Genomic DNA, 13,185 nt, shown 5'->3' with positions numbered 1-13,185 from the left:
GTATGGAAAGTTTATCGTATTACATACTTAAATCTATTTTCTTAGTCACATATTAAACGAACGAAAGTAAGAAAAAGTACTTTTCAGGTCGACAGATATGTTTGGTTGGTCTAAATGTTGAATTTCAAAATAATAAGAGATGTATTTGATATAATATTATTTGTAGATGAAAATCGATTTTATTTAAAGTCATGACAAACTTTGCAGAATGTTTGATTTATTCATATTTGTGTTTTTGGCGAATTCGGCGTAGGTCACCCGATCTGCCCAAATTTCTATTAATCGAAAAGATAACTTTGAATTGAAATTTGAATTGAATCATTTGAATTTGAATCATTGAATTGAAATTTGACTGTGATCAATATCTGTCATGTTGCGAGAATGTTCTGAAGAGTATGTTATGAATGTGTCAATGTGTCTTCCAGAAGCTCACAAACTTTTCCTTTATTCAAAGTCGCATTTGGCGATAAAAAATGAGGAAAATGTCGATTTTAATAGCATCTTCATCTGTTTAACAAATAACAATGGTCGGTCACCTACGATGTTCGACATTCTATTAATTTATAGTGGACCAACTCATGGTCGATCAATGATCCTAAGGTTTCAGTGATACATGTAACTCATGGGTCAACCACTTCAGAGAAAACTTTATAAGTTGATTTGAGTTATTTCTTGTTTCAAATTTGAAATTCTTTACTTCTTCAGGTTGCTAGTTAAAAAAGTTGCAATGCAAACGATTCGATGAATTACAATTTAATTTTGAAAACGGAAATTGAACAACTTGTCACTTAAATAGAATCTATTCACTACATATATTTGAATGAAGCGATCTAAAATTACTCTTTTATCTTTTACAAATTTAGAAATTGCCAAATATCAAATGTTTGATCAAAACAGCTGTATTTTTTAAAATATGCATTATCAAATACAATTTTTTAAAGTGTACCTAAAGGGTTTCAGGTGTAACTATCTAGATGGCGTTTTGTGTCAACAGTACTCTTTTTATGATAAGTCAAAAACAAGTAAGGCTAGGGTTATGCAATTTAGAGGGATTGTAGTCCTAAATACCGCCAATTATTATTTATTTACTTTCTAGCTGGATTAGATAAAAATAATTTTTTTATTTCATATTTTTTTAACAAATAATAATCGTAGATTTGATTTGTTCAATTTTGGTTATATTTACAAACAAAAACATGAATACGTAGGTTTTAATGAAAGATATCCTTTTTTTAACAAAAAAAAGGCTGATTAATTAAAGATCGTTATACCAGACGTATACATGGTGCATGGAATTCTTTTACACTGATTGGTATTTAGTTATTATTATTCTATGAATGGTTTTAGCTATCTCCATGCATAAACATATTTATAGTTTTATTTTTTTTTAAGCTTTTAATTTTCCGTTATCAGTATAGATTTTTTTAACATTAACAATATAGCAATACATAATACGGACCAAATTTGTTCATTTTGTCAGGATGAAACGATTTATGTAATAAGAAATATTTTATAACTACATGATATTATGATATGTACAGGTTTGTAAATCTTTCTAAAGATTGTAAGAAAAAAACTTTGTTAATTTTGCAAATACAGTGATATTGTGAGTATTAGATTTATTTTTTATGATGAGATAAATTGATTGATGCATTTAAAGGGCCTGTAGGGCCAAATAAAATGATTAAATAAAAAGATTTGTCAATTTGTTTAACGTTTATAAGATAAAAAGTGATGAATTTTCAAAATAGAACAATATTTTAAGTATTAAATATATTCTTTCTGATCAAATGAATCTATTGAGATATATAAAAACGTTCAATATTTTACGAACAATAGACATTGATCAATAAATGACAATAAGTAAAAATGAATCAAGAATAAATCGAAATTGCCTTTTACATCTTCTTATATCAGGGGAGTTTACAAGACTGCTTTTAAAATTAAAAATCCAATTTCAGATCCCTTGACGCCTTTTACGAACGAAAATTTTTTTTCCATCTCCTCAGATTCCTTTTACAATACAAAATCCTTTTTGCAACCCCGCGGAATCAAAGTTTTATTTGTTTACTACTATACTAATAATTATATAAACAGTAAATACAAGACAATCCTTTATGAGGAATGACGGTGTTCATAATATAATAAAAAATAAAAATGCACTATATATAAGAACGCGCAAAAACTACTTCGCAGAGGTTTTTTATTCTTGAACGCATATTTTTCAGTTTTAAATTATTTGAATCTAGAACTATTTCCTTTTGATCGATCCCAAATAGAACTTTTTAAATCTACAAATTTCTACGAATTTATTAAACAGTCAAAAAGAATTCCTTGGATTAATTTCCGTTCTGAAAAATGTAGTTCTTCGTTAACTCTACAAACTGAAATTAAAAAGGAAGTTTTTCCTCAAAAATATTAAGAATGAAGAATTAAAGATGAAGAATTAAACGCCGATAGGAAAATGTTTGACATTTTTCATTTGTTCCAAATACGCAACTTCACCGCACAGTTTAAATTTCGGGCAAACTTGCAACTTAATATGACAATAAAAATGAATAAATATTTGCCTCAATATTGCTATTACTAATTTTTAAAATGATTATAATTGGCTCAAAATATTGAAAAAATATAATACACATCCTGACGAGAAGATTCTTACAGAATCACATTTTTTTCATTTTGACTATCGTTAGCATACCATAAGGGCCTAAATATAATTTTCTGTTAGACCCATGTGTGCATACGTAGTCGCATCAAATTGAACGTCTGATCAGGGATGGAAAGTTAATTCTCACTTTTAAAAAATTGAAAATGGGATTTTTTATCACTTTTCAATCTTTCTTTTATAACGTCCAAAAGAAAAAATGTACGGGAGAAAAAAAGCAATCCACTTTTTTCGAAATCTAATAATATATTTTGTAATTAAACTGCGCAAGTTTGAAAAAATGTGCTCTTCAAGCGAAAAGACCTTTCTCCCTTAATTTCTTCGGAACCTGATCATATTTTCTGATCAAGTTTTTCGGGATTTAATTCAGCACTGATTTATCTCAAAAGTACTTTTTCATTTGTTTATAAATTCGATTTTTGAGGAAATGTTTTGTGTCCATTGTTAAATTTTCAAGATGGGGACTAGACCCTTATGGCATGCTACCTTGCAGTTTGGAAATGATTGTATTCTTCGTGCTTTGCCTCAATAGCCAACTTTGCCCCAGTCTACTTTACATAAAAACCCAAGGGGTTGTCTCTAGATAATATACGTAGATTGAAATAAGGACTTTCGATTTGAAAGTGCAGTCAATTCTAGATATACAGACTCAGTTGTCGGTTGCACTAACCCCTCATAATATTCAGACACGCATTACCACGCAAAGCACGCAGTATGTTTAATGATACATGTAATGAAATCGCGTGGCCCGGGGGTCCAGCCCGTATCCCCACGCGCGAGGGTGGAAGTTGGTGGGGAGTTTGTAGTGGTACCAAGTAAAAGGTAGAGAGGACGAAGGAGGTGGGACCGAGGCGGTGAGTGAGTGAGTGAATAGTGAGTTCGGCCAAGTGAGTAACTGTGAGTCGCGAGACCCTCTCAGAGGCTCAGTCACCACGAGATCGGCAAGCTGAATGGTCAACCGCGTTTGGTCGGGCTAAAAAAATTGAACCACTTCGGGGTGCATACCTGCTCTCTCGGGCCGTGAAAAGATCCCACCAGCGGTGTGACTCTTTGTGCCTTCAAATTTTCCTTTTTGTGAACCTCTTGAATTTTCCATGAGTCTAAATCTCGAAATAGATATATAAAGACTTTGTGATGTGACGACTGCATGAATGTTAGGTAGTTCATCGGGGATGAAAAACCTATGGTTTGAAGTACCCAAGTTAATTAAAAAATTTAATAAAAAATTCATAAAGGTTTCTGGTGGACTTGGACAATGTGGAGAAACCTGGTGCGGTACCACGCCACGCTGAGGGTGATTTAAGATCTTTGGGTACTCTTTTCGTGATTTATTCGCGTGAAACTGGAAATTATTTGAGGAAAATCTTTCCTACGTAACCGGAAGTGCGCGAGTGGATGCTAGGAATCGGAATCGGCAGAAGCCGTGGACTCTCCGGCCGGAGGAAGAGGAAGAGATGATCTTCGAGCTGCTGGTGGCTGGAGCGATCGCCCTTGCCACTCTAAGGCGGTGTGTGTACATTGTTGATTTTCATTCATTTTTAATTATTTTATCTAATTTCTTACTAACCATTTGACGCTTCTTGTAAAGTCGACAAACGCATTTGTTTAAATAACCCAAAACATAGTGTCATCTGGTTACTCTAGCATTGCTAAAAGCATGCACTGCGAAGGCAATGTGATTACAGAAACACGTGTTTACTAAGATTTTATCGTTTGAGGAAGATGGGATCATTTGTGATAATTTTCATCATTTATTGCGGCGATTTGATTTTTTTAATACATATGGATCCGTGGGTTTCCTGAATTAATACTGCAGACGTTTGTTATATTTCAACTCAAAATTGTGCCTTATATTCACTTATTTATTTAAAAATCAACAGTGATAAACTTTTGATTTCTAAATGAGAGAAAAATCGTTATTCTAAATGTAGCAATACATATAATCTTCTGCTAAACAAGCTGTATTTTTAGTGGTGTGATTTCGCCGCACTTCAATCAAGATGCCGAGATAAGGCTGAAACGTAGCACGAGCTCGTAACTGTTTAAGAGAAATATCAGGCGACCTATCACTGACATAGTCATAACATATCGCCTTAAAATTTTTCGATCACTCCTCATCTCTTGACTCGAATGTATTTAGATGTTTACACAGACGTCAGCTTGTCTGGGCTAGGTTAATCGCGATTAATCATTATAGCCCCGAACGATTATCTTGCACGATTAGATGAATGCGAACGTGCTTGAGCCAGTGCACTTCGCAGTCGGATATCAAATTTACGATTGTTTTCAAGCGAGAACATTGACCCGTAACCTCTTTTACGAATTTGTGTTATCTTTTTCACTCCCAGTTTCGCTTAATTGTAACAATCATATTTTAGGGTTTTCTTGATTTGAATGAAATTTGAAACTACGTACGATTTATCTTAAAAAATTTAGAGGACAGTATGACTAAGCTACAACTGAGTCAGTACTTTGGCTTAGGTACCCCACGTGTTTATTTGGCTTCAGTCTCAGAACTGGCAGCTAAGTAGGAAGATATCGCTCGGCTTACTCGCGACCCTCGTATCATTGACACCTTTTATTACACGCTTCATCAAAGTTTGACTGCTAATCGTGCAACGAACCCGAAAAATCCGGAAATTAAAGAAAGATTGAAAGCTTCTAAAAAATGATGCGTAAGCCATCTTAGCTGACTATATCTGTTAAAATAAAGTTCGGTTCAATTGCATAGAAAAACGTGACAGTTTGGATTGTATTTTATATTGCAAAATAAGTCAAGGACTATTATTAATTTATTGAAGATTTAATAACTTTTTGTTAGTAACAAGTGCTTCTTTTAAACATATTTCAGTTGAAGTTTCTTAACGCAGTTTATGTATGAGGTCAAATATTTTTGTTTAATAAAGTATAATATCTAGATATTTGATGGAATAGCTGTGAGACTAGATGACAGATCACGCAATCTGAAATTTATTGACCATAGAATCTAAATACGAAAGAGTGACAACAAAGCACTTTATTCTATGTGGGCAGAATCACTTTATAACAATGTTACAATATGATACTTTGTGTCTAGAAGTTTTCAACATCTTTATAAGACTCAAAAATATGCGTTATTAAGTTTCTATACTGAAATCTTACTTTTGGGAAATCTTTGTTATTTTGATTGTTGTTTTTTGTTTTTGACAAATTTTTAAACATAAAATTTTGGTAGTATGTTTGAAAACTTGACTATTATCGATAAAGACCTTTGAGGGGCTGATAGAAATGTACGATACAATCCTTGTTTTTATTGTTTCTTTTTAACCCGATTTTTTTATTAGGTCTGCCCTTATAGTTACCGAAATTTCTGTAAATAATTTTAAAAAGTTAGCTGTCACTATTTCAAATGGTTTTCATTAAATTATCATTTTATTTTATTCTGAACTAGAAGTTTCATCTGCGTAAAATTCATCATGCAAATCAATTTCGAATCAGCCTTTGTTAACTGGAAATGAAGACAATCGAACAATAATTAAGTGACAAATGATGGGTGACAGATCCCGAGATAAATCGCTCGAAGCATAAACCATAAATCTGATGTGATGTTAGTCCAGGCCACACAAGTGGACTGTTTGCATTGCGGTCCATCTCGGGCCCCTTTTTCTCTCCAGAGAGTCAAAACACTAGCAAAGTTACAAAGCTAAAGCAAACATATCCGGAGACAGGCCTTAACCAGTTTATCAAACATTCGAGCCGGTGGAAGTCTCTTAAGTTGGATGTGACCATGCCGGTTTCCTATTGCGTTGGCGAACGATCCCAGCGTCGCTTCTTTTTGTCTGAGCGTCCGCGCCCTCACGTGTGTTTTCAACACTAGGTAAATCGACGGTACAAAACCTGGGGTTTCATGTGGATATGGGGAAAGAGTGATCTGTTGCCTGGGGGGGAGGAGCGGGTGAGGGAGGAGTCAAACAGCTCTAAGGCAAACCCTCTCTTTGCCTTGGTACCATCGCACAGCGGTGAACCAGCGGCGGAACGAGCCGGCGCAAACCACTGCGACAGAACGCGCCGGCGCTTTAGGCCCTTAAATTAATTCAACTTACTTCCCTCTCCATTGCCGTGACATGAAATCGTGCTTTCAAATACTTTACTGCATCTCATTTTCGAACCAGACCCCAAAACGGGGTGAATCGGAGACCATTTTTGTCGCTTTCGCGTGTCTTGGCGTGTGGAAGATTTAAAAATTTCCATATACAAAAATTCACGTGAAAGTATGTGGAAATTTACGCGCATTTATTTAAACATGTATAATTCAGCGTAAAACTTTATGAGGTGTTTTCTGAAACATTTGCTGTTCAATATAAGGTTTAAAGTACACGTGAAAATTCACGTTAATTTTTACGTGAAGTTCACAAAACGCGGGGGGGGGGGGGGGGGGGGGGGGGGGGGGGGTCAGAAGTTCCTGAAAAATGTATCAAATATTCTGTGAATTGCCCCTAAGATAAGTGGAAATTCAAGTAAAATTTTCGGTGGAATGTTTTACAATACCACCCGAATTTCACATCAATTTCTATGCCAATTTCTATTTCAATTTTTGCGTAATTTCGACGTTATTCTTTAAATCATCAATGAAATTGTGAAATGTCACTACTTTCCAGTGAAATATCACTGATTAAAATGACTGAAAATGAGATCCTGTCCCTCGATCAGTGACAGGTCACTCATCCATCGAGTGAAATAAACACTTTCGGATACAGCAGGAATAATAAAATAAGATTGACTTAAAATAATTCCAATAATCATAATAGGAATATTAAACCAACTATTGTTATTAAATATTGAAGATCGAATCTATTTCAAATCAGGCAGGTTCTATCACTTCAAGTAGCAGAATCTCTCAGCGATGAAATATGTTTGTTTTAGAAGAAATTAGCACAAATTTTTCATATTTTAGAAAAAAAGCGTTCATGAAGTTATGAAAAATTGACTATTTATTTGAAAATATAAAAAGTAGATTTTACGAAAAAACTCGCACTCATATTTTTTGCCAGTTTTAGTTGAATTGTTGCATTTTTAATTTTAGACTGGAAGACATCCAGTGTCTTGTATGTGGGTTAAACAACTTTAATGAACTGACGATTTTTTTTATAAAATCAAATTTTTGCATTTGTCCGGAAATAAATAAAGGCATAGAAAAATATTTTTAAAAAGTATGCACGTCTTAAAAATAATGTTATTCGAAAAATATTCGTTGCTTTTTGAAATACCATGCAACGTTTAGGAGTAAAATTAGAAAATTATGTTTTTGGGAAAAGAATTCTTTCGTGATGAAAAATGGTTTAGTCCGCTTAAAGCTAAAAGGATGACTTCCTTATACAATGCATAAACTCTCAAAAAAAGGTGGAAAATAATAAAAAATCTGGCATTTTCCAGAATATCTTCTTTCTTTTTTTTTTTTGAATTTTGAATATATAAAAAGAATGTTTTTCCAAAAAGCTGGTTATAAATAATTATTTTAACCAAATCATCGACATTTGTTTAATTTTCAAATTTAAAGTTCTTCTGACGGTCTTTCAAAGTGGAGGATAAAGTTCATCATTAACCAAAAATGAAAGCGGAATATCCTTCTTGTACTTTTTTATGCAATTTTGTTACACAAGTCGATTAGTGAATAAGCGTACACTGCTTTTCCAAAGAATTGTCAAGTTACTTTTTTATTCATTGACTTTTTCTCTGATTCAGATTTAGAAGAGGATTGAGAGGGTTTCGGCGTAAATTTTTACATAAATTCCGACATAAATTTGCGCGCAAATCTTCACGTAAATTGCCATGTGTTTATTTAAAACTGATCACTGGTTTTTAGTGAATTTCCTGCGATTCAAATTAAGAGAGTAACTTGGTGATTTGGCGAAGCGCAACCCTCAACTTCCTGCGAATAAAATTCTCAGATAAATAAATGGAAATCCCCTACTCTTGTTGCACTCTTTATTTTACTCGTCCGAATTATAATCTGCAACAGAAAAGGAAAAAATGTACAAAGAAGAAACGATCCGACGTTCGTTCGTTTGTGGTTTCGAGTTCACCAAGTTCATCAAGCACTCTGGGACGTAAGCACTCCAGCGTGAAATGAAAATATTATGACAGAGCTCAGAAAGCCACACAGGAGACTCGCGTGCAGTCTTGGCGACACTTAAGAAATGAGAGTTAAAAAAAGGTAAGAAATGTCCCGAACTTATTAAATACTTTTTTAAACGACTTTTATGCACCCTCCTTGATTTATTGCCGTAATTACGAAAAAATCGCTGTCTTTAAAACTGGTTTATCGTTCAGATCCACTAAAGACTTTGCTGTTCATAAGATCCTGAAACGTTTCATAGGTCTCTTCTGATACCATAAGCACTCGCTCTCCGTCAGGATCGTAAAGCTCCACCGCACAAGACCATTAATTTCATCGAGGTTAACCCTGAATCATCGTAATCGTAATGTCGACATGCGAGCACTACAACTTGTTAAATTATTCAGATACTTATCGTCGAGGGTAATTTTCAGCGGTAGAAAATCAGTTCACCCTCGATCTTCAATTGCGGAAGATAATTTTATCAAATTATAATTTCTCAATGTTTTCCACCTGACATTCGCCTAAAAACTTAATATAAGAATTGTTTATTAAACGAATAACTGATAGGATAAGCGAGCAAACGGTGTTTCAATCTCGAAAAGAAATTTAATAAATGATTCTACTGTCCCTTTCTTTAAATATCTATTAATCATAGTAGGACATGATGTAATTATCTAAATGGGTATGTTGAGATGAATGAACTTAAGGACAAGTTCCTGAATTTACTTTTCTTAGCTGACGTATAGCGTAGGTTTAGTTAGTCGACAAGTGACGTTACCCAAAGGAAAACTCTGACAAGTGGATTGCATAGATCTAAAATTTGATACTTTCTAGCCACTGATGGATGTAGGTTCTTTTGAAAAATAGTATTTCCCGAATGTTTCCATCTCTTGATGCGATGGAGGAAACCAAGACCTGAATTAAAATAGAAAACTAAGCGATCGTCGTCTCCCACGTAGGAAGACATAAATCTTTGGACTTCGTAGTGGACAAGGTGAAAATTCCACTTGGTAGGTGGTAGCTGGCGACGTTGACAAGCTCGATATGAAAGACGTATAATGCAGTAGCCGATTCAGCAGCAGCAGCAAGCCGTTAGCCATCAGCAGGAGATATAATAAGCTTCGGGTTACTTTTTGCGTCAATTTGTTAATCGTACTTACTTACGATCAACTGCGCTCCAGGACGCTTGTTGTCGCTGTCTCCATACCACTGCAGAGATCCACGGGACAAAAATTCAGTTTCATACATTCCTGTCTGGCTCTGAAGCGCCTTGCTACTGCAGGCACTTTTATTCACATCTCGATGGCTCTCGAGAGAGACTCTGGAGAGAGACGGACTCAAAGATACGAGAAAGATATTCTCATCAGCGGGTCCTGATCTCGACCCAGAATTTTGTTATTCGCGCACGAGCTTGCCGAAAGCAGTGATAGGGAAATGATTCGCATCTTAAAAATTCGAATTTAAAAATCGTACACCCTTGAATTTGGCAAATATCCCTATTGAAATTGCTTCATTTCGATATGATCTGCTGGATGATTTGCATTATGAGAACTATTTGTACATCACAAAGGCATATAAAAGCCCGAGTAAAAAAATGCCAATATGGAATCTCAAGAAGATCCTATAAAGTCCCATTAAAGTACCCTAAGTACAAGATCAATCAGGGATAAAATACTCATTGCTGAAATAGAAATAATGTCATTAGAAAGTTCAAAATAAAGTAAACTTTTCTAGTATTTTTCTACCCAAAAAATTTTTCTATTGCCGTAAAAGTTAGACTTAAATCCTATGATCAATAATTGTAAGATTGTCGAAGAATAAAATTTAACATTTCTATAGTTACATTTCGCTTCATATTTACTTAATAAAATTCTCTTTTAAGAAATTAGTGATTTTAAATTAATTACGGAGTTTTTTCGTCTTTTTCTAGTTTAAAAATCTTTTTTATGGGCACAGTGCAATATAATCCTGACACTTAATCGAAATTGTCATTATCAAGTAATAATTATTATTATTTTTAAGTTGAATATCACCAATTTCAAACGATGTGGCTACATGTAGTGAAATTCAGGTACGAATAGCCCGTAAATTTGTCCTAAAAAAAGTCCGGCTAAAACCGATTTTGGAAGCGTATTTATAGACATAAATCATATGCGTACTTGTGAATATTTTGAAAAAAATTTACTTTTCTAGCTCTTTTGTCCCAAAATGGACTTTAAAATTTTGTAAAATAGTTGTAGTGTCAAAAATCGCGTCTTTCATGAAAAAAGTTTAAGACTTAGGAAACATAATTATTTTAAGGATATTTTTGTTATTGAATTTAATCTTATTATTGCTTGTTGCTTTAGAATGATATCATCATTGAATGATGTCATTAATAATATTATTGATAATATTATTTTGAATACTAAAACTATTGACAAACTATTTCTTTCACAGATCTGATTTTTGGCACAACAACTACTTAAAGGGAATTTCTTCAATCGAATCCCAAAGCGAGCTTTTTCTGCTAGGAATAGAACCTAAGATTGTTGGTGACGATATTAATTTTTACTTTTTATCCCTTATAGCTGTAAATATGAGCATTTATTATTAATAATCACAGGCAACCACAAACCTGAATAATATTAATTTACATTTCAATAGCATGCAAACAATGAAATATAAAAAATTTGATGGACTGAACAAGTCATTCAGTTAGAAAAAATAAAGATGTCATAGAATCTAGCCTTGGGCTAATAATTCCTATTGTTTGCATTGAAGGTTCTTGAAGATAGGAACCATATTAGCTCTCGCGGAATGGTACTAGTGTACACCTTGTGTTTGAATTTAAAAACCCGCACTTTCATTACCTCTAACAACCTCTAATTACTCGGATTTACGAGCACGTTAAATATCGACAAGCTCGCTTGTTTCCTTTTATTTCAAGGCGTGTAAGCTAGTATTTCCTAACCGTTCTTCAAGGAGACTCTTCTATTTCATGCATTCATGATTTTCTACTTCATAGTTCAAAACAGACTGACATATTGTCTAAAAGACTGATTAAATATCGCACTGTCTGGAATTTCTCTACTTTCAAAGTTAATTCTCTTAATAGGAAAAATTACACCGGTTTACTGAACACAGTTGGTAAATTAGAGTTGTATCTCAAATTTTATCTCTTCTTGCTGACTAGTGACCACTTATCCAGAATTGGATTTGTGCAGAAAAACGAGTTCTTTGAATGTGGGAATACTACCTATAATTATAAAAGAAACTTCTGCATTCGTTGGAATGTGGTGACGACAAAATTGCGTAACAGTCTTTTCGTTAATTTTTAAAATTGAAAATCTATTTCAATTACAGACTAGTTACTACACAGTATTTACGATAATCTGAAAATGAGAACTTGGAAGGAGACAATAGCAAGTGCTGTGAGTTCATAAAAGTGTAATCAACAGGAATGAAAAGCGTAGAATTCACTTTGCGGAAAAATAAATGCCGTTCTCTTATTTGCATTGCGGATGATTAATGATTGGTGGAGGACTGGTAGAGGCCTAAGATTACAAAAATTGAAAACGGAGAAATGAATTAATGTCAACTGGTTACATTCAAGCTGCCTCCTTGGTAGTCTGTATTATCGGAAATCAGAGGGTTCACGTCTTACTATGTAAATACGATTTCGCTGCGAATGCGGAAACCACTTGGACCGTATTCTGTACGGGTGGCACATATCATAAGAGTAGAAAGTGAGGCAGTGTTTGAATTACACGCCCCACAGTGAGTCGAGCTTTACGAGGCCTTCGTTTTCCGTTCCACCACCGGCTACAGCAATTACAACAGCTTCAGGCACTTGCTTATACATATGTGCTCGCTTTAAAACCACCACGAAAAAGTCCCTAATAGGTACAAAAACATTTTAGATTAAAAAAAGAAAACAAATTTCTGATATTATATATTTATGTTGGTTTTGTGGTATTGGGGTCCATAAATGGTGAACATTTTTTATTTTCATCAGACGTTTCGGCTCCATATATGGGCCTTCTTCAGTGATTTATTCTAGAAAAAGTTTTTTTTGCACTTCACATTTATACCTACGACATATTTTTGTGCGTCGACTTTTTGTATATAACATTAATTATTGTTCTATGTAGCTAAGTTATGCTAAGAACATTTATACATTTTTATTCAGTACTTGAAATTTTAAAATCAGTTTCTAACAATCGTACATTCAAGACATTAAATTTCCTATTCTTTACTTCTACGTACAGCCGTACTTCATTTTTGCTTTACACTTATTTACGTGGAAAACCGATTTTTATTTTTAATAAACATGAGAAAAAATACTAGAGCGCAACAGCGAGGTTATAAACTTGAAACCGTATGATACGGAAACAGAGACAAATAAGAAGTGGCTATCTGTTGCTAAGTTTCAAAAATA

General features: G+C 33.9%; 1 protein-coding gene across 1 annotated transcript in view; it reads left to right on the top strand.

The window, feature by feature from the left end:
* Positions 1-3,623: 3,623 nt before the first annotated feature.
* LOC117174773 overlaps positions 3,624-13,185 on the top strand; it is a 44,329-nt gene continuing 34,767 nt past the window's right edge. The window contains exon 1 of the mRNA XM_033364129.1: positions 3,624-4,175. The gene's annotated coding sequence lies outside the window, so the exon portion shown is untranslated. The remainder of the gene's footprint in view (positions 4,176-13,185) is intronic.

This window comes from Belonocnema kinseyi, chromosome 6 (genome assembly GCF_010883055.1).
Source record: "Belonocnema kinseyi isolate 2016_QV_RU_SX_M_011 chromosome 6, B_treatae_v1, whole genome shotgun sequence".
Classification (NCBI taxonomy): domain Eukaryota; kingdom Metazoa; phylum Arthropoda; class Insecta; order Hymenoptera; family Cynipidae; genus Belonocnema; species Belonocnema kinseyi.
The sequence above is the reverse complement of the archived record's forward strand: the minus strand, read 5'-3'. Positions and strand labels throughout refer to the sequence as shown.